Consider the following 24,561-nt stretch of genomic DNA (forward strand, 5'->3'; position numbering starts at 1 on the left):
CTTTTAAACTCCTCTATGGATTTTGCCATCACCACGTCCTCAGGCAGAGAGTTCCACAGTCTAACTGCTTTAACAGTAAAGAACCCTTTTCTGTGTTTGGCGATGAAACCTGCTTTCTTCTAGACGTAGTGGATGCCCTCTCGTTACCGTCGCAGTCCTGGGTATAAACAGATCATGGGAGAGATCCTTGTATTGTCCCCTCATGTAACTGTTCAACTGTGTGTACAGCAGCCACCTTGTGTTTGATGACATGTGTAGCTATTAGAGATGAGCGAACACCAAAATGTTCGGGTGTTCGTTATTCGTAACGAACTTCCCGTGATGCTCGAGGGTTCGTTTCGAACAACGAACCCCATTGAAGTCAATGGGCGACCAGAACATTTTTGTATTTCGCCGATGCTCGCTAAGGTTTTCATGTGTGAAAATCTGGGCAATTCAGGAAAGTGATGGGAATGACACAGTGACGGATAGGGCAGGCGAGGGGCTACATGTTGGGCTGCATCCTAAGTTCACAGGTCCCACTATTAAGCCACAATAGCGGCAAGAGTGGGCCCCCCCCCCCTCCCAACAACTTTTACTTCTGAAAACCGCTCATTAGCATGGCATACCTTTGCTAAGCACCACACTACCTCCAACAAAGCACAATCACTGCCTGCATGACACTCCACTGCCACTTCTCCTGAGTTACATGCTGCCCAACCGCACCCCCTCCCCCCCACAGCGCACACCAAACTGTCCCTGCGCAGCCTTCAGCTGCCCTCATGCCACACCACCCTCATGTCTATTTAGAAGTGCATCTGCCACGACGAGGGACCGCAGGCACACACTGCACAGGGTTGGCACGGCTAGGTAGCGACCCTCTTTAATAGGGGCGGGGCGATAGCCCACAATGCTGTACAGAAGCAATGAGAAATACAATCCTGTGCCACCGCCATCAGGAGCTGCACACGTGGGCATAGCAATGGGGAACCTATGTGCCACACACTATTCATTCTGTCAAGGTGTCTGCATGCCCCAGTCAGACTGGTTATATGCACCTTAACAGTAACCGCGTTGGTGGTAATGTGGTGGTGACTGCGGACCTAGTACCACGGTTGTATTTTGTTGGTTTTCGGAATGTGGCCAGGATTAAGTGGGCCGTGGCGGGGGGATGGTGGGGGGGCTCTCTTGTAGTGTCGGTAAAGGTGAAATTCTTGGACTGCCGCCAGACGAACCAATGCAAAGGCATTTGCCAACAATGTTTTCCCTGTTGGAGGAGGAGGGGGATGTTTTTGAGGCACTACGTGTCCTCTCCACGTGTCCGTGGTTATATGCACCTTAACAGTAACCGCGTTGGTGGTAATGTGGTGGTGACTGCGGACCTAGTACCACGGTTGTATTTTGTTGGTTTTCGGAATGTGGCCAGGATTAAGTGGGCCGTGGCGGGGGGATGGTGGGGGGGCTCTCTTGTAGTGTCGGTAAAGGTGAAATTCTTGGACTGCCGCCAGACGAACCAATGCAAAGGCATTTGCCAACAATGTTTTCCCTGTTGGAGGAGGAGGGGGATGTTTTTGAGGCACTACGTGTCCTCTCCACGTGTCCGTGGTTATATGCACCTTAACAGTAACCGCGTTGGTGGTAATGTGGTGGTGACTGCGGACCTAGTACCACGGTTGTATTTTGTTGGTTTTCGGAATGTGGCCAGGATTAAGTGGGCCGTGGCGGGGGGATGGTGGGGGGGCTCTCTTGTAGTGTCGGTAAAGGTGAAATTCTTGGACTGCCGCCAGACGAACCAATGCAAAGGCATTTGCCAACAATGTTTTCCCTGTTGGAGGAGGAGGGGGATGTTTTTGAGGCACTACGTGTCCTCTCCACGTGTCCGTGGTTATATGCACCTTAACAGTAACCGCGTTGGTGGTAATGTGGTGGTGACTGCGGACCTAGTACCACGGTTGTATTTTGTTGGTTTTCGGAATGTGGCCAGGATTAAGTGGGCCGTGGCGGGGGGATGGTGGGGGGGCTCTCTTGTAGTGTCGGTAAAGGTGAAATTCTTGGACTGCCGCCAGACGAACCAATGCAAAGGCATTTGCCAACAATGTTTTCCCTGTTGGAGGAGGAGGGGGATGTTTTTGAGGCACTACGTGTCCTCTCCACGTGTCCGTGGTTATATGCACCTTAACAGTAACCGCGTTGGTGGTAATGTGGTGGTGACTGCGGACCTAGTACCACGGTTGTATTTTGTTGGTTTTCGGAATGTGGCCAGGATTAAGTGGGCCGTGGCGGGGGGATGGTGGGGGGGCTCTCTTGTAGTGTCGGTAAAGGTGAAATTCTTGGACTGCCGCCAGACGAACCAATGCAAAGGCATTTGCCAACAATGTTTTCCCTGTTGGAGGAGGAGGGGGATGTTTTTGAGGCACTACGTGTCCTCTCCACGTGTCCGTTCCATGTAAGCAATAGTAGCACTCAAGACAGGCCCCAGTAACAATTCTGAAGCAGCAGTATAGCGGGAGCGCAGTCTTCGTTCCATGTAAGCAATAGTAGCACTCAAGACAGGCCCCAGTAACAATTCTGAAGCAGCAGTATAGCGGGAGCGCAGTCTTCGTTCCATGTAAGCAATAGTAGCACTCAAGACAGGCCCCAGTAACAATTCTGAAGCAGCAGTATAGCGGGAGCGCAGTCTTCGTTCCATGTAAGCAATAGTAGCACTCAAGACAGGCCCCAGTAACAATTCTGAAGCAGCAGTATAGCGGGAGCGCAGTCTTCGTTCCATGTAAGCAATAGTAGCACTCAAGACAGGCCCCAGTAACAATTCTGAAGCAGCAGTATAGCGGGAGCGCAGTCTTCGTTCCATGTAAGCAATAGTAGCACTCAAGACAGGCCCCAGTAACAATTCTGAAGCAGCAGTATAGCGGGAGCGCAGTCTTCGTTCCATGTAAGCAATAGTAGCACTCAAGACAGGCCCCAGTAACAATTCTGAAGCAGCAGTATAGCGGGAGCGCAGTCTTCGTTCCATTTCAGTAGCCTTAGTATAGCCAAGGCACAAGTGACATTTATGTAGCTAAACTGTAGGCCAACCCCACACACCTTTCTGTACCATGAGTGCAGGCGAAGAACATAGAAATTACTATGATTACACTGTAGGTGAGGGCCCCAAAAAATTGGTGTACCAACAGTACTAATGTACCTCAGTAAAAATTGGCCATGCCCAACCAAGATGGCAGGTGAATCGCTTTGGTTAATGTGGCTTAAGTGGTAACTAGGCCTGGAGGCAGCCCAGTGTAACGAAAAATTGGTTCAAGTTAAAGTTCCAACGCTTTTAAGCTAATTGAAACTTATAAAAATTGTTCTGAAAAATTATTTGAGTGAGCCTTGTGGCCCTAAGAAAAATTGCCCGTTCAGCGTGATTACGTGAGGTTTCAGGAGGAGGAGCAGGAGGAGGAGGAGGAGGAATATTAGACACAGATTGATGAAGCACAAATGTCCCCGTTTTGGATGGTGAGAGAGAACGTAGCTTCCATCCGCGGGTGCAGCCTACGTATTGCTTACGTATCGCTGCTGTCCGCTGGTGGAGAACAGAAGTCTGGCGAAATCCAGCCTTTGTTCATCTTGATGAGTGTTAGCCTGTCGGCACTGTCGGTTGACAAGCGGCTACGCTTATCGGTGATGATTCCCCCAGCCGCACTAAACACCCTCTCCGACAACACGCTAGCCGCAGGACAAGCAAGCACCTCAAGGGCATACAGGGCTAGTTCAGGCCACGTGTCCAGCTTCGACACCCAGTAGTTGTAGGGGGCAGAGGCGTCACCAAGGATGGTCGTGCGATCCGCTACGTACTCCCTCACCATCCTTTTGCAGTGCTCCCGCCGACTCAGCCGTGACTGGGGAGCGGTGACACAGTCTTGGTGGGGAGCCATAAAGCTGGCCAGGCCCTTAAAGACTGTTGCACTGCCTGGGATGTACATGCTGCTCGATCTACGCACATCCCCTGCAACATGCCCCTCGGAACTGCGCCTTCTGCCACTAGCGCTGTCGGCTGGGAATTTTACCATCAGCTTGTCCGCAAGGGTCCTGTGGTATAGCAACACTCTCGAACCCCTTTCCTCTTCGGGAATCAGAGTGGGCAGGTTCTCCTTATACCGTGGATCGAGCAGTGTGTACACCCAGTAATCCGTAGTGGCCAGAATGCGTGCAACGCGAGGGTCACGAGAAAGGCATCCTAACATGAAGTCAGCCATGTGTGCCAGGGTACCTGTACGCAACACATGGCTGTCTTCACTAGGAAGATCACTTTCAGGATCCTCCTCCTCCTCCTCCTCCTCAGGCCATACACGCTGAAAGGATGACAGGCAATCAGCCGGTGTACCGTCAGCAGCGGGCCAAGCTGTCTCTTCCCCCTCCTCCTCATCCTCCTCATGCTCCTCCTCCTCCTCCTGTACGCGCTGAGAAATAGACAGGAGGGTGCCCTGACTATCCAGCGGCATACTGTCTTCCCCCGCCCCCGTTTCCGAGCGCAAAGCAGCTGCCTTTATGGTTTGCAGGGAATTTCTCAAGATGCATAGCAGAGGAATGGTGACGCTAATGATTGTAGCATCGCCGCTCACCACCTGGGTAGACTCCTCAAAATTACCAAGGACATGGCAGATGTCTGCCAACCAGGCCCACTCTTCTGAAAGGAATTGAGGAGGCTGACTCCCACTGCGCCGCCCATGTTGGAGTTGGTATTCGACTATAGCTCTACGCTGTTCATAGAGCCTGGCCAACATGTGGAGCGTAGAGTTCCACCGTGTGGGCACGTCGCACAGCAGTCGGTGCACTGGCAGCTTAAAGTGATGTTGCAGGGTGCGCAGGGTGGCAGCGTCCGTGTGGGACTTGCGGAAATGTGCGCAGAGCCGGCGCGCCTTTACGAGCAGGTCTGACAAGCGTGGGTAGCTTTTCAGAAACCGCTGAACCACCAAATTAAAGACGTGGGCCAGGCATGGCACGTGCGTGAGGCTGCCGAGCTGCAGAGCCGCCACCAGGTTACGGCCGTTGTCACACACGACCATGCCCGGTTGGAGGCTCAGCGGCGCAAGCCAGCGGTCGGTCTGCTGTGTCAGACCCTGCAGCAGTTCGTGGGCCGTGTGCCTCTTATCGCCTAAGCTGAGTAGTTTCAGCACGGCCTGCTGACGCTTGCCCACCGCTGTGCTGCCACACCGCGCGACACCGACTGCTGGCGACATGCTGCTGCTAACACATCTTGATTGTGAGACAGAGGAGGAGGAGGAGGAGGAGGGTGCTTTAGTGGAGGAAGCATACACCTCCGCAGATACCACCACCGAGCTGGGGCCCGCAATTCTGGGGGTGGGTAGGACGTGAGCGGTCCCAGGCTCTGACTCTGTCCCAGCCTCCACTAAATTCACCCAATGTGCCGTCAGGGAGATGTAGTGGCCCTGCCCGCCTGTGCTTGTCCACGTGTCCGTAGTTAAGTGGACCGTGGCAGTAACCGCGTTGGTGAGGGCGCGCACAATGTTGCGGGAGACGTGGTCGTGCAGGGCTGGGACGGCACATCGGGAAAAGTAGTGGCGACTGGGAACTGAGTAGCGCGGGGCCGCCGCCTCCATGATACTTTTGAAGGACTCCGTTTCCACAACCCTATACGGCAGCATCTCAAGGCTGATGAATTTTGCGATGCGGACGGTTAACGTTTGAGCGTGCGGGTGCGTGGCGGCGTACTTGCGCTTGCGCTCGAACACTTGCGCAAGCGACGGCTGAACGGTGCGCTGAACTACACTGCTGGATGGGGCCGAGGACAGCGGAGATGAGGGTGTGGGTGCAGGCCATGAGGCGGTAGTGCCTGTGTCCTGAGAGGGGGGTTGCATCTCAGCGGCAGGTTGGGGCACAGGGGGAGAGGCAGGGGTGCAAACCGGAGGCGGTGAACGGCCTTTGTCCCACCTTGCGGGGTGCTTGGCCATCATATGTCTGCGCATGGTGGTGGTGGTGAGGCTGTTGGTGTTGGCTCCCCGGCTGAGCTTTGCGCGACAAAGGTTGCACACCACTGTTCGTCGGTCGTCAGGCGTCTCTGTGAAAAACTGCCAGACCTTAGAGCACCTCGGCCTCCGCAGGGTGGCATGGCGCGAGGGGGCGCTTTGGGAAACACTTGGTGGATTATTCGGTCTGGCCCTGCCTCTACCCCTGGCCACTGCACTGCCTCTTGCAACCTGCCCTGCTAATGCCCTTGACTCCCCCTCTGAAGACCTGTCCTCCTGAGTAAGCGTTGCACACCAGGTGGGGTCAGTCACCTCATCGTCCTGCTGCTCTTCCTCCGAATCCTCTGTGCGCTGCTCCCTGGGACTTACTGCCCTTACTACTACCTCACTGCAAGACAACTGTGTCTGATCGTCATCGTCCTCCTCACCCACAGAAAGTTGTTGAGACAGTTGGCGGAAGTCCCCAGCCTCTTCCCCCGGACCCCGGGAACTTTCGAATGGTTGGGCATCAGTGACGATAAACTCCTCTGGTGGGAGAGGAACCGCTGCTGCCCAATCTAAGCAGGGGCCCGAGAACAGTTCCTGGGAGTGTTCCCGCTCCTGAGCAGGTGTCATTGTAGTGGAGTGAGGAGGCTGGGAGGAAGGAGGAGCAGCAGACAGAGGATTCGGATTGGCAGCAGTGGACGGCGCAGAACTGCGGGTAGACGATAGGTTGCTCGAAGCACTTTCTGCCATCCAGGACAGGACCTGCTCACACTGCTCATTTTCTAATAACCGTCTCCCGCGTGGACCCATTAATTGGGCGATGAATGTGGGGACGCCAGAAACGTGCCTCTCTCCTAATCGCGCAGCAGACAGCTGCGACACACCTGGATCAGGAGCTTGGCCTGTGCCCACACCCTCACTTGGCCCTCCGCGTCCTCGGCCACGTCCACGTCCACGTCCTCTAGGCTTACCCCTACCCCTCAGCATGCTGTATTACCAGTGATTAGATTTCCCAGGCAGGAAATAAATTGGCGCAAGACTGCAGGCCAAATATAATTTTTGCCCTTTTTGGAAAACGAAAGGCCCCACTGCCTCTAGTGAATGAATTATCTAAGTTTAATAACTGTGCTGTGTCCCTGCTTATGTGTCACAGAACGTGAGGGTAGCAGAGTTATTAACTGTGGCAGAGCAGGTATTTTTTTTTCCCAATTAAGGAAAGCAAATGGCGAAGCCAGCAGTAAAGCGTAGCTGGGTGCGTATGATTTAGCAATGTTTTTCACGCAGCTCACACGTCTCCACAGGCGTAAGGACGGACACAGGCTGGACAAATAGATTTCTTTTCAGTTTTTTCCCACCAACAGGCAGCACTGCGTATATTCAATGAACCTGAGAAGTTTAATAACTGTGCTGTGTCCCTGCTTATGTGTCACAGAACGTGAGGGTAGCAGAGTTATTATAACTCTTGGAGAGCAGGTATTTTTTTTCCCAATTAAGGAAAGCAAATGGCGAAGCCAGCAGTAAAGCGTAGCTGGGTGCGTATGATTTAGCAATGTTTTTCACGCAGCTCACACGTCTCCACAGGCGTAAGGACGGACACAGGCTGGACAAATAGATTTCTTTTCAGTTTTTTCCCACCAATAGGCAGCACTGCGTATATTCAATGAACCTGAGAAGTTTAATAACTGTGCTGTGTCCCTGCTTATGTGTCACAGAACGTGAGGGTAGCAGAGTTATTATAACTCTTGGAGAGCAGGTATTTTTTTTCCCAATTAAGGAAAGCAAATGGCGAAGCCAGCAGTAAAGCGTAGCTGGCTGCGTATGATTTAGCAATGTTTTTCACGCAGCTCACACGTCTCCACAGGCGTAAGGACGGACACAGGCTGGACAAATAGATTTCTTTTCAGTTTTTTCCCACCAACAGGCAGCACTGCGTATATTCAATGAACCTGAGAAGTTTAATAACTGTGCTGTGTCCCTGCTTATGTGTCACAGAACGTGAGGGTAGCAGAGTTATTATAACTCTTGGAGAGCAGGTATTTTTTTTCCCAATTAAGGAAAGCAAATGGCGAAGCCAGCAGTAAAGCGTAGCTGGCTGCGTATGATTTAGCAATGTTTTTCACGCAGCTCACACGTCTCCACAGGCGTAAGGACGGACACAGGCTGGACAAATAGATTTCTTTTCAGTTTTTTCCCACCAACAGGCAGCACTGCGTATATTCAATGAACCTGAGAAGTTTAATAACTGTGCTGTGTCCCTGCTTATGTGTCACAGAACGTGAGGGTAGCAGAGTTATTAACTGTGGCAGAGCAGGTATTTTTTTTCCCAATTAAGGAAAGCAAATGGCGAAGCCAGCAGTAAAGCGTAGCTGGGTGCGTATGATTTAGCAATGTTTTTCACGCAGCTCACACGTCTCCACAGGCGTAAGGACGGACACAGGCTGGACAAATAGATTTCTTTTCAGTTTTTTCCCACCAACAGGCAGCACTGCGTATATTCAATGAACCTGAGAAGTTTAATAACTGTGCTGTGTCCCTGCTTATGTGTCACAGAACGTGAGGGTAGCAGAGTTATTATAACTCTTGGAGAGCAGGTATTTTTTTTCCCAATTAAGGAAAGCAAATGGCGAACCCAGCAGTAAAGCGTAGCTGGCTGCGTATGATTTAGCAATGTTTTTCACGCAGCTCACACGTGTCCACCGCCCGTAAGGACGGACAGAGGCTGGACAAATAGATTTGTTTTCAGTTTTTTCCCACCAACAGGCAGCACTGCGTATATTCTATGAATAATAACTGTGTTGTGGCCCTGCCTATACAATTCTTTCCCTGCAGTATCAATGGAGGGTGGAATGCTCTGCAGAGGCGATTTTGAGAAGCCCAAAAAAAATGCAGCACAGCTAACAGCAGCCTGGACAGTACTGCACACGGATAAATATGGCCCTAGAAAGGACCGTTGAGGTTCTTGAAGGCTACACTCACTCCTAACACTCTCCCTGCCTATGCAGCACTTCTGTCCCTAATGCCAGGTGCAACGGTCTGCAGAGGCGATTTTGAGAAAAAAAAAATCCCACTGCTAACAGCAGCCAACACACAGCTATCAGTGGCCCTAATAAGGACCTTTGGGGGGTCTTGAAGCCTACACTAACTACCAATTCTTTCCCTACAGCAGCTCCGGTATAAACAGCACTGTCCCTCATCTAACTCACACCGCATCTGAGGCGAGCCGCGGGAGGGGCCGACTTTTATATTAGGCGAACACCTGATCTCGCCAGCCACTCACAGCAGGGGGGTGGTATAGGGCTTAAACGTTGCAGGGGGAAGTTGTAATGCCTTCCCTGTCTTTCAATTGGCCAGAAAAGCGCGCTAACGTCTCAGGGAAGGAAGTGAAAGTAACCAGAACACCGCATGGTGTTCGTCACGAATAACGAACATCCCGAACACCCTAATATTCGCACGAATATCAAGCTCGGACGAACGCGTTCGCTCATCTCTAGTAGCTATGTGGCTCATTATGGCATCTAAATCCACTTCACTAATAATAAAAGGGTTGGGGGTATTTGTTTCCCTTGAACTCATTACTTTCTCTTTTGACAAGCTGATAGAGGGAATTCCTATTGGTAACTGCTCATAGGATCCAGTTATTATCCCCGCCGGGATAATGCACCATTTCTCCACATGTCCCTTGTGGCAGAGCCGCTGTTTCTGGTGTGCATTCACTGGTGGGTCACACCAGGTGCCCTCCTCAGCCAGACAAGTTAGGTCCAGATAGAGCCACTGCAGAATCGTACCGCAGAGCTGCAGCATGGAGGACTGCCATCTTCAGCAGTTGACGAACGAGCACCGCAGAGTCCCACTGGGAGGCCTACATGATCCTCTGAGGGCCGCAGCCAGTGTCCATCAGAGGCCACCACCATGGATGTTAGCCCCGGGAAAGCCAGAAAATTTATACCTCTGGATGCAACGTGTGCAGGTAGGTACAGGGCAGAAGGTAGAGCTAATAGCAGGGGGATTTTTGTCTGATAAAAGGCAACAATCACCAAAATTAGCTGAACGTTAGAGGAGCTACGTCTCCATGCGTCCTCTCAGCTCTATGACTAGAAACAACATTTTTTGCATAAAATACATTTTTTTAAAGGTGCAACAAGGGGTCCTATGCTTTTAAATTCTTTCTGTTAATCTCTGTCAACACATAATCATCTTTGCTCCTTCTGTTCTTGTGGTAGGTTTTGCCTGAACTGCAAGCTTAATGCCATAGGCTATGCTTTTTGTGGTGTGAGTGCAGCTGGTGCATTGTGTTCGTCTGTGGTCTGGAACTTCTTCCAGAGTGCCCATGAGGAAGCCTGACCTGCCTGTGCCACACTTTTGAATTTCCAGTTCCTTGTTGGTGTATATGCTTTAAGAAGTTTTGTCATTAAAACAAAACCTCAACGCAGCTAGACCCTGCCTAAAATAGCAAACGGGAGTATACTCACCTCTCCTGGGGTCCCAGGATGCAGCTAACAGCTGGTGCTGACATTGGTGGTGACTTCCGCATTGATAGGCTGGGCAGAAGCATGTAACCACTGTAGCCAATCAGAGGCTGCAACGTCACTATTGGCATGTCTGGCATTAGCGCTCATATCTAGGGTGCCATGATGCTAGGAGATTGGGGACATGATGCTGCGCCTCTGATTTGCTGCAGAGGTCACATGCTTCTGCCCTGGACTGCCTACACGGACGTCACTGCCGATGCCAGTGTCAGCTGTTAGCTGGAACCCGGGCCCCGGGAAAGTTGAGTATGCCCTTCTTTGTTGTTTTAAGCTGGACCCAACTGGCGGATGGGGTTTTGTTTAAAAAACAAAACCTTTTAAGTGTGGCGTATTTCCTTCTACTGGCATGCTGTACCTGTGAGCAGAGTGCTTAATAATAGCAGCTTGTTTTATTTGATAGAAGCCATCAATTTATTTTCATTTAAGGATGTACTGGAAGAGAAGGTCTATTGTGTTGTGGAAATGTGTGTATTTCATGGTCGGCCTGCTACTATTACATTGCCCTAATAGAAGGATCATGGTTTAAAAAGAACAGATGAGTGTTGCAGAATCAATATAAGCGCATTAGAGCACAATGCATTTTTCAGATGTTCCATAAGGTGTTGAGGTGAAGAAAATTCATGTACTAACACATCAGCGTTCATGTACAGTAATGTAAAGGTTGCCCTTGGATTAGCCGTATGAATTTCAGGCGATGCATATCTAATTGCAGAGCAGTCAAATGCACATAAATCTAGATTTCCGATATACTCTTGTGCTATACCATGATGCTCTCTGCTTACCTTGATATCTTCACCAGTAGATGGCATTGTTAACCAAGTAATAAACTAAAATAATAACTCTTCTCTCTCTTAGCACCACTGTAATGATTCATTATTATTCATCACATATCTAATTTATTTTGGATACCCTGAGCAAAGATAGCTGCTAACAAAAATAAATACATAAATATATGGAAATAGTGATTCATCAAGGGACGAGATTAAAATGCACATGTATTCTCTGTGTATCTGGAGATGAATAACAAACTATGGGCACGAAGGTCAGGATCTTCCAGTACCACCCTGCAAGGAAAGAGATTTCAGCTGATTCAGCAGACCAATGGGGGCATTTTCCGAAGGCTAATTGCTACATCCTATTGGGAAAAAGTTTTTATTATTCATTGAATTCTACCCAATTTTACTGAAAAACATGTTAGACTATTAACTGAAATGAAACCTGTCAAGGAGCTGAAGCTCAGAGATAACATGAATGAACAGATTAGATAAGTAACTGTAGCATCTTAATTTATATCATAACTCGAATGCTTGTAAACATCCTCTCAAGTGATACTAATCTATAAATACTACCAAGACCAAAGGCTGAAAGTTTCCAACCGCTCTAGCTAAATTTATTGGACCATTTTATCATTTGCAGAACAATATTTTTGCCTAAAGAATAACACTAGCCAGCAGATCCAAAGCATCAATGATCTAGTGAAAATCAGTCAAAGGCTCTGATTTCTGTTATTGCTGGGGTTTCTGTTTAAATGGAGCTGCCATCTGGTGCTCATTAACATTACCATACACTTACCTACCAGGCATAAGAGGACTTTATATGTTTGACGTGACTCCTCACACCTTTGCTTGTAGGACATATGAATGGAGGATTCTCACTTGCCCATTAAAAGTACGGATGCAGTTATCCGGGTCTCAGCATCCTCTCTCCTTTGCAGCTGCCTAGCTTGCCTACAGGCTAGATATACCCCTGACTTCTCTCCTATACACACATATCAAGTCAGATATATTTATAAAAATCTATGTACATATGGAGATTATTTAAGAAAACAAACTACTATCCTCACTCTCCTGCTGTCACGGTATCAAAAATCAGTGTTCCCAAATGATTTTTTTAACAGTTGCTCTTTAAGTTTTGCATTATTATATTTTCCCTGGAAGTGTAGTACATTTAGTGAAGAATTCTGTTCTACTTTCAGGAAACAAGGTTGTCTGAATCAATTACAATAAATAGATCTATGAAAACATGTCAGTGCTAAGTAGGTGTAGAGGTCAATCGTACCACAGGGGTGATAGCAGGAAGACCTGACAGCATTCAAGGTGCAAAATTCCAAAGGCTTGCTGTCACAAGTTCAGAGAATTAGCCCAGCCCCCGTCCTGCCTCCTTTCATTGCAAATAGTGCAGAGGGGCGGAGAGGAGGCAGAGAGGGGGCGGGAGCTCAGTTCCTGCTCCTGGCTCTTCCATCCTCCCCCCCCCCCCATGCAGATGAGGACGACGTATATCGGCTCGGCGTGAAAACCGAGCCAATATACGTTCGTGGGAATGCAGCCTAATGTTGACTGGGTGTTACTGTTCCCATTGTGTGTTCCTACATAGTCTGACAATGTCCAATCTATGCTGTGAACATTCGTTTTCTATAATGTTTTATCACTGTCAGCAGAAGATCCCCTGGGGAGACAGCAACAATAAGTTTTGGTTATGTATGAAAGATGTAATCACCCAACCAATGAGAGTTTGCACATTCATCAGGTGATTGGTGGCACCTTCTCACAGGTAGAGGATCAGGTGAATGAACATGTAGATGAGTATTTGTTCAGTTAAAAAACCCATAACATTGTACAGCTGCTGTAGGTCAGGGTTTTGCATCATTGCCGTAGTAGTAAAGAAATATCTTAGGTTCTTTAGATTTGGATCAAATATCCTTTAGTTGATTGATCAGGAAATATTAATTTTACCAACAATAGTTAATATCCTAAAAAAGCAATTTGATTATTGTATTAAGTTACTTATGTGGCATTCATAAGGACACAAACCATTAAACTTAACTGAAACTGCAATTATCATTAAACTTATTTTAGAAAGAAGTTTTATATGAAATTATGAATAATTGTACTTGCAAAGAAAGTCTTACTTGTACTTCTCTAATGCATGAGGTGGGCTGTGTAATTATAAAAATGTATTGCAGTTGAAAATATTAAAAGGCAATTAAAAAAAAGGAACATGCTGATCGTGGCTTTTACTTCAGTTTCAAAAAAATCATGAGTGATTATTATACAAATATAATTTAGAACGGTGAGCTGATTGTGAAGCTAGTTTCACACTGACATGCATTTGACATTAGTATGACCCTGCATAAATTAGTTTGAAGTCTCATATCATCCTGTCCTGTTTAAAGGGGCGCTAACTTTTCAGGCAACTTCTGTTTATCTACTAGCTTATGTTAGTCTCATAATTTCTGTATTATACTTGCATTCAAAATTTTATTGCCTTACCACTGCAATCCACTCTCAGAGCTTCCATACCATAGTAATGAGAAAACAGGGGTGTTTCCATAGGAACAGGGGGAGGAGCTATCTTTACGGGTGCCTCTCCTGCATTCACAGACTTCCAGCTGACAGATCTGAAGACACTGTGATAAAGATCTCCATAGTCTCTGCCTCTGCTGCTATTACAGGATGTAGATGTGTGTCTGTGCACACATTACACACACACACACACACACACACACTATAATGAGTTTACTAACCATTTGGCCAGAAAGTCTCTAAATGCTCAATCATCCTGGTAAAGCAGAGGGGTGGGTATTCAGACATTACCTCCCAAATGATTAGACAAGAGACAGAGCAATACAGCATGGCACGTAAGGGCAAGGAAGTCAGGACAGTGAACTACTGGCAGAATGGTAGGCTTGTTACACTCTCCCTACATAAAAATAGATTGCAAACATAAGTACAACAGAAAATGGGGAAAATCACCTGAAAATCAGAACTTATATGAAACAGGATGCAAAACAACAGGAAATGAGTAAGGAAACCTGGTATATTTTAGAAAACTTGTTGAAAATTCAGGTACGTCTTAAGTATTGTGATCCTTCACACAGAAACAGTGGTCTCCTGCTGCTATATGTTGCTTACTTCCATACCTAACACAAACAGCCTACTCATGTTTATCCTTGCTCTGTCACATGAATAAACAAGTCATTACCTCATACACTAATCTCTGTATCCGACATTCAGGCTCTATGCCATGCATATGAGGTGATGTTACGATAAGTAAATCTGATAAATATGTGCTGGACATCTAGAATAATTTTTCTTCAGGGGAGCAAAGTTTGAATAATCTTTTTAATCCTCATTGTCTCCTAGTGGACACAGAAACAGCAAAGTTCTTCAAAATTATCAAAGATATAAGTCTAGTGTCTATCCGGATTCACATCATATGATAATAGCAATTGAAAACCAAATAGGTAAGCTTGTGGTAGATAATTTTATCAAGTTGTTGAGATTAGTGAGAGGTATTGTGTAGAGGTAGGGAATTCTGCTGGGGTTCGTGGATATGCTATTTCTTCAATCAGGATCAAACCACATGGTGCAACTGGCTACATATGGCCAAGGAAGGCAAAACTGTGGTGACCAAAGGTTTCACCATAAGGTACTGCAAGGTTCTACCATTGTCCAACTAAAGGGATTTGAGCAGATTCCAAAAGAGGTAGGATTAAGACCATTTTTACCTGAAATTAAGACGTACCCCTAGCATGATTTTTCAGGATTTTTGATGGTGCTCAAAATATAAGACCTACTTCTAAAATAAACCCCAGTTAAGGCTCTTAAAAAAAGTAATTGCAAATAGTGTCCAGGCAGTGTTGTGGGGGAGCCAACGGCTACACTTGGCTGCAGCGAAACGCGGAAGAGAGCAGCTGGAATGTCAAGGGACCTAACAGCACATAACGTGTCTGTTACAGAAGTGACGCCAGCAGGACTACTCGATCTACGTATAAGAGCCCCGCACTTGCCAACCCTTATTATGTTGGGTATCGTTGCGTCTTTTAAGTGCGATTCTTTTGGCGGTATATGTAGAATCACAAAAAATTCACAATGCTGAATTTGAAGTTTTTGTTCAAGAATAGAGATGAGCAAGCACCAAAATGCTCCGGTGCTCGTTACTCGGGATGAAAATTTCGCGCTGCTCGAGGGTTCGTTTCGAATAACGAACCCCATTGAAGTCAATGGGCGACCCGAGCATTTTTGTATATCGCCGATGCTCGCTAAGGTTTCCATTTGTGAAAATCTGGGCAATTCAAGAAAGTGATGGGAACGACACAGCAACGGATAGGGCAGGCGAGGGGCTACATGTTGGGCTGCATCTCAAGTTCCCAGGTTCCACTATTAAGCCACAATAGCGGCAAGAGTGGGCCCCCCACTCCCCACAATTTTTACTTCTGAAAAGCCCTCATTAGCAATGCATACCTTAGCTAAGCACCACACTACCTCCAACAAAGCACAATCACTTCCTGCATGACACTCCGCTGCCACTTCTCCTGGGTTACATGCTGCCCAACCCCCCCCCCCCCCGCACGACCCAGTGTCCACAGCACACATCAAAGTGTCCCTGCGCAGCCTTCAGCTGCCCTCATGCCACGCCACCCTCATGTCTATTTATAAGTGCGTCTGCCATGAGGAGGAACCGCAGGCACACACTGCAGAGGGTTGGCACGGCTAGGCAGCGACCCTCTTTAAAAGGGGCAGGACGATAGCCCACAATGCTGTACAGAAGAAATGAGAAATAGAATCCTTTGCCACCGCCAGCAGGAGCTGCACACGTGGGCATAGCAATGGGGAACCTATGTGCCACACACTATTCATTCTGTCAAGGTGTCTGCATGCCCCAGTCAGACCGGGGTTTTTTATAAATAGTCACAGGCAGGTACAACTCCGCAATGGGAATTCCGTGTGCACCCACAGCATTGGTGGCTCCCTGGAACCCACCGGCTGTACATAAATGTATCCCATCGCAGTGCCCTGGACAGCAGAGCTAACGTCAGATTAAATGCAGGTGGGCTTCGGCCCACACTGCATGCCCCAGTCAGACTGGGGTTTTTTATAAGTAGACACAGGCAGGTACAACTCCCTATTGTGAAGTCTGTGTGGACGAACAGCATGGGTGGCTCCCTGGAACCCACCGGCGGTACATAAATATATCCCATTGCATTGCCCATCACAGCTGAGGTAATGTCATGTTTAATGCAGGTGGGCTTGGGCACACACTGCATGCCCCAGTCAGACTGGGGTTCTTTAGAAGTGGACACATGCAGTTACAACTCCCTGTGGACCGACAGCATGGGTGGGTGCCAGGAAGCCACCGGCAGTACATAAATATATCCCATTGCAGTGCCCAGCACAGCTGAGGTAATGTCATGTTTAATGCAGGTGGGCTTGGGCCCACACTGCATGCCCCAGTCAGACTGGGGTTCTTTAGAAGTGGACACATGCAGTTACAACTCCGTGTGGACAGACAGCATGGGTGGCTCCCTGGAACCCACCGACGGTACATAAATATATCCCATTGCAGTGCCCAGCACAGCTGATGTAACGTCAGCTTTAATGCAGGTGGGCAAAAAATTAATTGGATTACACTGTAGGCGAGGGCCCCAAAAAATTGGTGTACCAAAAGTACTAATGTACCTCAAAAAAATTGCCCATGCCCAACCAAGAGGGCAGGTGAAACCCATTAATCGCTTTGGTTAATGTGGCTTAATTTGTAACTAGGCCTGGAGGCAGCCCAGTTAAAATAAAAATTGGTTCAGGTGCAAGTTTCAACGCTTTAATGAGCATTGAAACGTATAAAAATTGTTTACAAAAATTATATGACTGAGCCTTGTGGGCCTAAGAAAAATTGCCCGTTCGGCGTGATTACGTCAGGTTTCAGGAGGAGGAGCAGGAGGAGGAGGATGAATAGAATACACAGATAGATGAAGCTAAAAGGTCCCCGTTTTTGATGGTGATACTGAACAATGCTTCCATCCGCGGGTGCATCCTACGTATTGCTTAGGTATCGCTGCTGTCCGCTGGTGGAGAAGAGAAGTCTGGGGAAATCCAGGCTTTGTTCATCTTGATCAGTGTAAGCCTGTCGGCACTGTCGGTTGGCAGGCGGGTACGCTTATCCGTGATGATTCCCCCAGTCGCACTAAACACCCTCTCTGACAAGACGCTAGTCGCAGGACAAGCAAGCACCTCCAGGGCATACAGCACGAGTTCAGGCCACGTGTACAGCTTCGACACCCAGTAGTTGTAGGGGGCAGAGGTGTCACGGAGGACGGTCGTGCGATCGGCTACGTACTCCCTCACCATCCTTTTACAGTGCTCCCGCCGACTCAGCCTTGAGTGGGGAGCGGTGACACAGTCTTGCTGGGGAGCCAGAAAGCTATCAAAGGCCTTAGAGAGTGTTCCCCTGCCTGTGCTGTACATGCTGCCTGATCTCCGCGCCTCCCCTGCTACCTGGCCCTGGGAAGTGCGCCTTCTGCCACTAGCGCTGTGAGGGGGAGCACCCACTGGCGTTTGCGTTTTTGCCGCGTTTCCCGCGATTTTTCCGCGCGTTTTTTGCGGCGTTTTTCTCGGCGTTTTCGCGGCGTTTTCGCGGCTTTTCCATTAATTTCCATGGAGAAAAATAAGGACACATATGCAACTGACAGTTCCTATGTTAAAAACGCAAACGCAACGCAAAAAAAACGCCAGTGGACAGGAACACATGTTATCTCTATGCCTGTGCAGGAAAAACGCAAAACGCAAAACGCAGGTAAAAAAACGCCAGTGGGTGCTCGCCCTCAGATGGGAATTTTACCATCAGCTTGTCCACCAGGGTCCTGTGGTATAGCATCACTCTCGAACCCCTTTCCTCTTCAGGTATGAGAGTGCAAAGGTTCTCCTTATACCGTGGGTCGAGCAGTGTGTACACCCAGTAATCCGTAGTGGCCAGAATGCGTGTAACGCGAGGGTCACGAGAAAGGCATCCTAACATGAAGTCAGCCATGTGCGCCAGGGTACCTGTACGCAACACATGGCTGTCCTCACTAGGAAGATCACTTTCAGGATCCTCCTCCTCCTCCTCAGGCCATACACGCTGAAAGGATGACAGGCAAGCAGCATGGGTACCCTCAGCAGTGGGCCAAGCTGTCTCTTCCCCCTCCTCCTCATGCTCCTCCACCTCCTCCTCCTCCTCCTCAACGCACTGAGATATAGACAGGAGGGTGCTCTGACTATCCAGCGACATACTGTCTTCCCCCGCCTCCGTTTCCGAGCGCAAAGCGTCTGCCTTTATGCTTTGCAGGGAACTTCTCAAGAGGCATAGCAGAGGAATGGTGACGCTAATGATTGCAGCATCCCCGCTCACCATCTGGGTAGACTCCTCAAAGTTTCCAAGGACCTGGCAGATGTCTGCCAACCAGGCCCACTCTTCTGTAAAGAATTGAGGAGGCTGACTCCCACTGCGCCGCCCATGTTGGAGTTGGTATTCCACTATAGCTTTATGCTGCTCATAGAGCCTGGCCAACATGTGGAGCGTAGAGTTCCACCGTGTGGGCACGTCGCACAGCAGTCGGTGCACTGGCAGATGAAACCGATGTTGCAGGGTGCGCAGGGTGGCAGCGTCCGTGTGGGACTTGCGGAAATGTGCGCAGAGCCGGCGCACCTTTCCGAGCAGGTCTGACAAGCGTGGGTAGCTTTTCAGAAAGCGCTGAACCACCAAATTAAAGACGTGGGCCAGGCATGGCACGTGCGTGAGGCTGCCGAGCTGCAGAGCCGCCACCAGGTTACGGCCGTTGTCACACCCGACCATGCCCGGTTGGAGGCTCAGCGGCGCAAGCCAGCGGTCGGTCTGCTCTGTCAGACCCTGCAGCAATTCGTGGGCCGTGCGCCTCTTCTCTCCTACGCTGAGGAGTTTCAGTACGGCCTGCTGACGCTTGCCCACCGCTGTGCTGCCACGCCGCGCGACACCGACTGCTGGCGACGTGCTGCTGCTGACACATCTTGATTGCGAGACAGAGGTTGCGTAGGAGGAGGAGGAGGAGGGTGGTTTAGTGGAGGAAGCATACACCGCCACAGATACCACCACCGAGCTGGGGCCCGCAATTCTGGGGGTGGGTAGGACGTGAGCGGTCCCAGGCTCTGACTCTGTCCCAGCCTCCACTAAATTCACCCAATGTGCCGTCAGGGAGATATAGTGGCTCTGCCCGCCTGTGCTTGTCCACGTGTCCGTTGTTAAGTGGGCCTTGGCAGTAACCGCGTTGGTGAGGGCGCGTAAAATGTTGCGGGAGACGTGGTCGTGCAGGGCTGGGACGGCACATCGGGAAAAGTAGTGGCGACTGGGAACTGAGTAGCGCGGGGCCGCCGCCGCCATCATACCTTTGAAAGCCTCCGTTTCCACAACCCTATACGGCAGCATCTCCAGGCTGATAAATTTGGCTATGTGCACGTTTAACGCTTGAGCGCGCGGGTGCGTGGCGGCGTACTTGCGCTTGCGCTCCAACACTTGCGCTAGCGACGGCTGGATGGTGCGCTGAGAGACATTGGTGGATGGGGCCGAGGACAGCGGAGGTGAGGGTGTGGGTGCAGGCCAGGAGACGGTAGTGCCTGTGTCCTGATAGGGGGGTTGGATCACAGTGGCAGGTTGGGGCACAGGGGGAGAGGCAGCGGTGCAAACCGGAGGCGGTGAACGGCCTTCGTCCCACCTTGTGGGGTGCTTGGCCATCATATGTCTGCGCATGCTGGTGGTGGTGAGGATGGTGGTGGTGGCTCCCCGGCTGATCTTTGCGCGACAAAGGTTGCACACCACTGTTCGTCGGTCGTCTGCACTCTCAGTGAAAAACTGCCAGACCTTTGAGCACCTCGGCCTCTGCAGGGTGGCATGGCGCGAGGGGGCGCTTTGGGAAACAGTTGGTGGATTATTCGGTCTGGCCCTGCCTCTACCCCTGGCCACCGCACTGCCTCTTCCAACCTGCCCTGCTGCTGCACTTGCCTCCCCCTCTGAAGACCTGTCCTCAGTAGGCGTAGCAAACCAGGTGGGGTCAGTCACCTCATCGTCCAGCTGCTCTTCCTCCGAATCCTCTGTGCGCTCCTCCCTCGGACTTACTCCAATTACTACTACATGAGTGATAGACAAATATGTCTCATCGTCATCGTCCTCCTCACCCACTCAAAGCTCTTGAGACAGTTGCCGGAAGTCCCCAGCCTCATCCCCCAGACCCCGGGAACTTTCCAAAGGTTGGGCATCGGTCACGACAAACTCCTCCAGTGGGAGAGGATTCGGAACCATTGCTGCCCATTCTGGGCAGGGGCCCGAGAACAGTTCCTGGGAGTCTGCCTGCTCCTCAGAATGTGTCATTGTAATGGAGTGAGGAGGCTGGGAGGAAGGAGGAGCAGCAGCCAGAGGATTCAGAGTTGCAGCAGTGGACGGCGCAGAATTGCTGGATGCACTTTCTGCCATCCACGACAGGACCTGCTCCCACTGCTCATTTTGTAATAAGGGTCTACCGCGTGGACCCATTAATTGTGAGATGAATGTGGGGACGCCAGAAACGTGCCTCTCTCCTAATCCCGCAGCAGTCGGCTGCGATACACCTGGATCAGGAGCTCGGCCTGTGCCCACACCCTGACTTGGGCCTCCACGTCCTCGCCCGTGTCCACGTCCATGTCTTCTAGGCCTACCCCTACCCTTCAGCATGGTGTATTACCAGTAGTGCAGAAACAGAACGCTGTAATTAAATGTGCCGCTTATTGGCCTGTGGTTGGAGGCTGACTTCGCTTACGGAACGCACAGCAGAGCCAGGAAAGAATCTTGAGCAAGCCTGCTGTAACACTTAGCTGGCTGCGTATTAATTAGGACTACTACCCCCAGCAGAGACGCAGTACACTCAGGACGGTCACAGGCAGCACAAATAGAATGTTTTTTCCCAATTTTTTTGGGAAAAGCCCATTGCCTATATACACAGTATATCTCTTTCACTGTCCCTGGCTCACCACTACTGGCCCTGGACTATGTAAAATTACTGCAGACTGTTTCCCTCTGGACAGGATGACAGCGGTGATGTGTAACGCACAGCAGAGCCAGGAAAGAATTTTGCGCAAGCCTGATCTAACACTTAGCTGGCTGCGTATTAATTAGGACTACTACCCCCAGCAGAGACGCAGTACACTCAGGACGGTCACAGGCAGCCCAAATAGAATGTTTTTTCCAAAATTTTTTTGGAAAAGCCCACTGCCTATATACACAGTATATCTCTTTCACTGTCCCTGGCTCACCACTACTGGCCCTGGACTATGTAAAATTACTGCAGACTGTTTCCCTCTGGACAGGATGACAGCGGTGATGTGTAACGCACAGCAGAGCCAGGAAAGAATTTTGCGCAAGCCTGCTCTAACACTTAGCTGGCTGCGTATTAATTAGGACTACTACCCCCAGCAGAGACGCAGTACACTCAGGACGGTCACAGGCAGCCCAAATAGAATGTTTTTTCCCAAATTTTTTTGGAAAAGCCCACTGCCTATATACACAGTATATCTCTTTCACTGTCCCTGGCTCACCACTACTGGCCCTGGACTATGTAAAATTACTGCAGACTGTTTCCCTCTGGACAGGATGACAGCAGTGATGTGTAATGCACAGCAGAGCCAGGAAAGAATTTTGCGCAAGCCTGCTGTAACACTTAGCTGGCTGCGTATTAATTAGGACTACTACTCCAAGCAGAGACGCAGTACACTCAGGACGGTCACAGGCAGCCCAAATAGAATGTTTTTTCCCAAATTTTTTGGGAAAAGCCCATTGCCTATATACACAGTATATCTCTTTCACTGTCCCTAGCTCACCACTACTGGCCCTGGACTATGTAAAATTACTGCAGACTGTTTCCCTCTGGACAGGATGACAGCGGTGATGTGTAACGCACAGCAGAGCCAGGAAAGAATTTTGCGCAAGCCTGATCTAACACTTAGCTGGCTGCGTATTAATTAGGACTACTACCCCCAGCAGAGACGCAGTACACTCAGGACGGTCACAGGCAGCCCAAATAGAATGTTTTTTCCCAAATTTTTTGGGAAAAGCCCACTGCCTATATACACAGTATATCTCTTTCACTGTCCCTGGCTCACCACTACTGGCCCTGGACTATGTAAAATTACTGCAGACTGTTTCCCTCTGGACAGGATGACAGCGGTGATGTGTAACGCACAGCAGAGCCAGGAAAGAATTTTGCGCAAGCTTGCTCTAACACTTAGCTGGCTGCGCATTAATTAGGACTACTACCCCCAGCAGAGACGCAGTACACTCAGGACGGTCACAGGCAGCCCAAATAGAATGTTTTTTCCCAAATTTTTTTGGAAAAGCCCACTGCCTATATACACAGTATATCTCTTTCACTGTCCCTGGCTCACCACTACTGGCCCTGGACTATGTAAAATTACTGCAGACTGTTTCCCTCTGGACAGGATGACAGCAGTGATGTGTAATGCACAGCAGAGCCAGGAAAGAATTTTGCGCAAGCCTGCTGTAACACTTAGCTGGCTGCGTATTAATTAGGACTACTACTCCAAGCAGAGACGCAGTACACTCAGGACGGTCACAGGCAGCCCAAATAGAATGTTTTTTCCCAAATTTTTTGGGAAAAGCCCATTGCCTATATACACAGTATATCTCTTTCACTGTCCCTAGCTCACCACTACTGGCCCTGGACTATGTAAAATTACTGCAGACTGTTTCCCTCTGGACAGGATGACAGCGGTGATGTGTAACGCACAGCAGAGCCAGGAAAGAATTTTGCGCAAGCCTGATCTAACACTTAGCTGGCTGCGTATTAATTAGGACTACTACCCCCAGCAGAGACGCAGTACACTCAGGACGGTCACAGACAGCCCAAATAGAATGTTTTTTCCAAAATTTTTTTGGAAAAGCCCACTGCCTATATACACAGTATATCTCTTTCACTGTCCCTGGCTCACCACTACTGGCCCTGGACTATGTAAAATTACTGCAGACTGTTTCCCTCTGGACAGGATGACAGCGGTGATGTGTAATGCACAGCAGAGCCAGGAAAGAATTTTGCGCAAGCCTGCTGTAACACTTAGCTGGCTGCGTATTAATTAGGACTACTACCCCCAGCATAGACGCAGTACACTCAGGACGGTCACAGGCAGCCCAAATAGAATGTTTTTTCCCAAATTTTTTTGGAAAAGCCCACTGCCTATATACACAGTATATCTCTTTCACTGTCCCTGGCTCACCACTACTGGCCCTGGACTATGTAAAATTACTGCAGACTGTTTCCCTCTGGACAGGATGACAGCGGTGATGTGTAACGCACAGCAGAGCCAGGAAAGAATTTTGCGCAAGCTTGCTCTAACACTTAGCTGGCTGCGCATTAATTAGGACTACTACCCCCAGCAGAGACGCAGTACACTCAGGACGGTCACAGGCAGCCCAAATAGAATGTTTTTTCCCAAATTTTTTTGGAAAAGCCCACTGCCTATATACACAGTATATCTCTTTCACTGTCCCTGGCTCACCACTACTGGCCCTGGACTATGTAAAATTACTGCAGACTGTTTCCCTCTGGACAGGATGACAGCAGTGATGTGTAATGCACAGCAGAGCCAGGAAAGAATTTTGCGCAAGCCTGCTGTAACACTTAGCTGGCTGCGTATTAATTAGGACTACTACTCCAAGCAGAGACGCAGTACACTCAGGACGGTCACAGGCAGCCCAAATAGAATGTTTTTTCCCACATTTTTTGGGAAAAGCCCATTGCCTATATACACAGTATATCTCTTTCACTGTCCCTAGCTCACCACTACTGGCCCTGGACTATGTAAAATTACTGCAGACTGGTTCCCTCTGGACAGGATGACAGCGGTGATGTGTAACGCACAGCAGAGCCAGGAAAGAATTTTGCGCAAGCCTGATCTAACACTTAGCTGGCTGCGTATTAATTAGGACTACTACCCCCAGCAGAGACGCAGTACACTCAGGACGGTCACAGGCAGCACAAATAGAATGTTTTTTCCAAAAATTTTTTGGAAAAGCCCACTGCCTATATACACAGTATATCTCTTTCACTGTCCCTGGCTCACCACTACTGGCCCTGGACTATGTAAAATTACTGCAGACTGTTTCCCTCTGGACAGGATGACAGCGGTGATGTGTAATGCACAGCAGAGCCAGGAAAGAATTTTGCGCAAGCCTGCTGTAACACTTAGCTGGCTGCGTATTAATTAGGACTACTACTCCAAGCAGAGACGCAGTACACTCAGGACGGTCACAGGCAGCCCAAATAGAATGTTTTTTCC

The sequence above is a fragment of the Eleutherodactylus coqui genome, chromosome 4 (genome assembly GCF_035609145.1).
Source record: "Eleutherodactylus coqui strain aEleCoq1 chromosome 4, aEleCoq1.hap1, whole genome shotgun sequence".
Classification (NCBI taxonomy): Eukaryota; Metazoa; Chordata; class Amphibia; order Anura; family Eleutherodactylidae; genus Eleutherodactylus; species Eleutherodactylus coqui.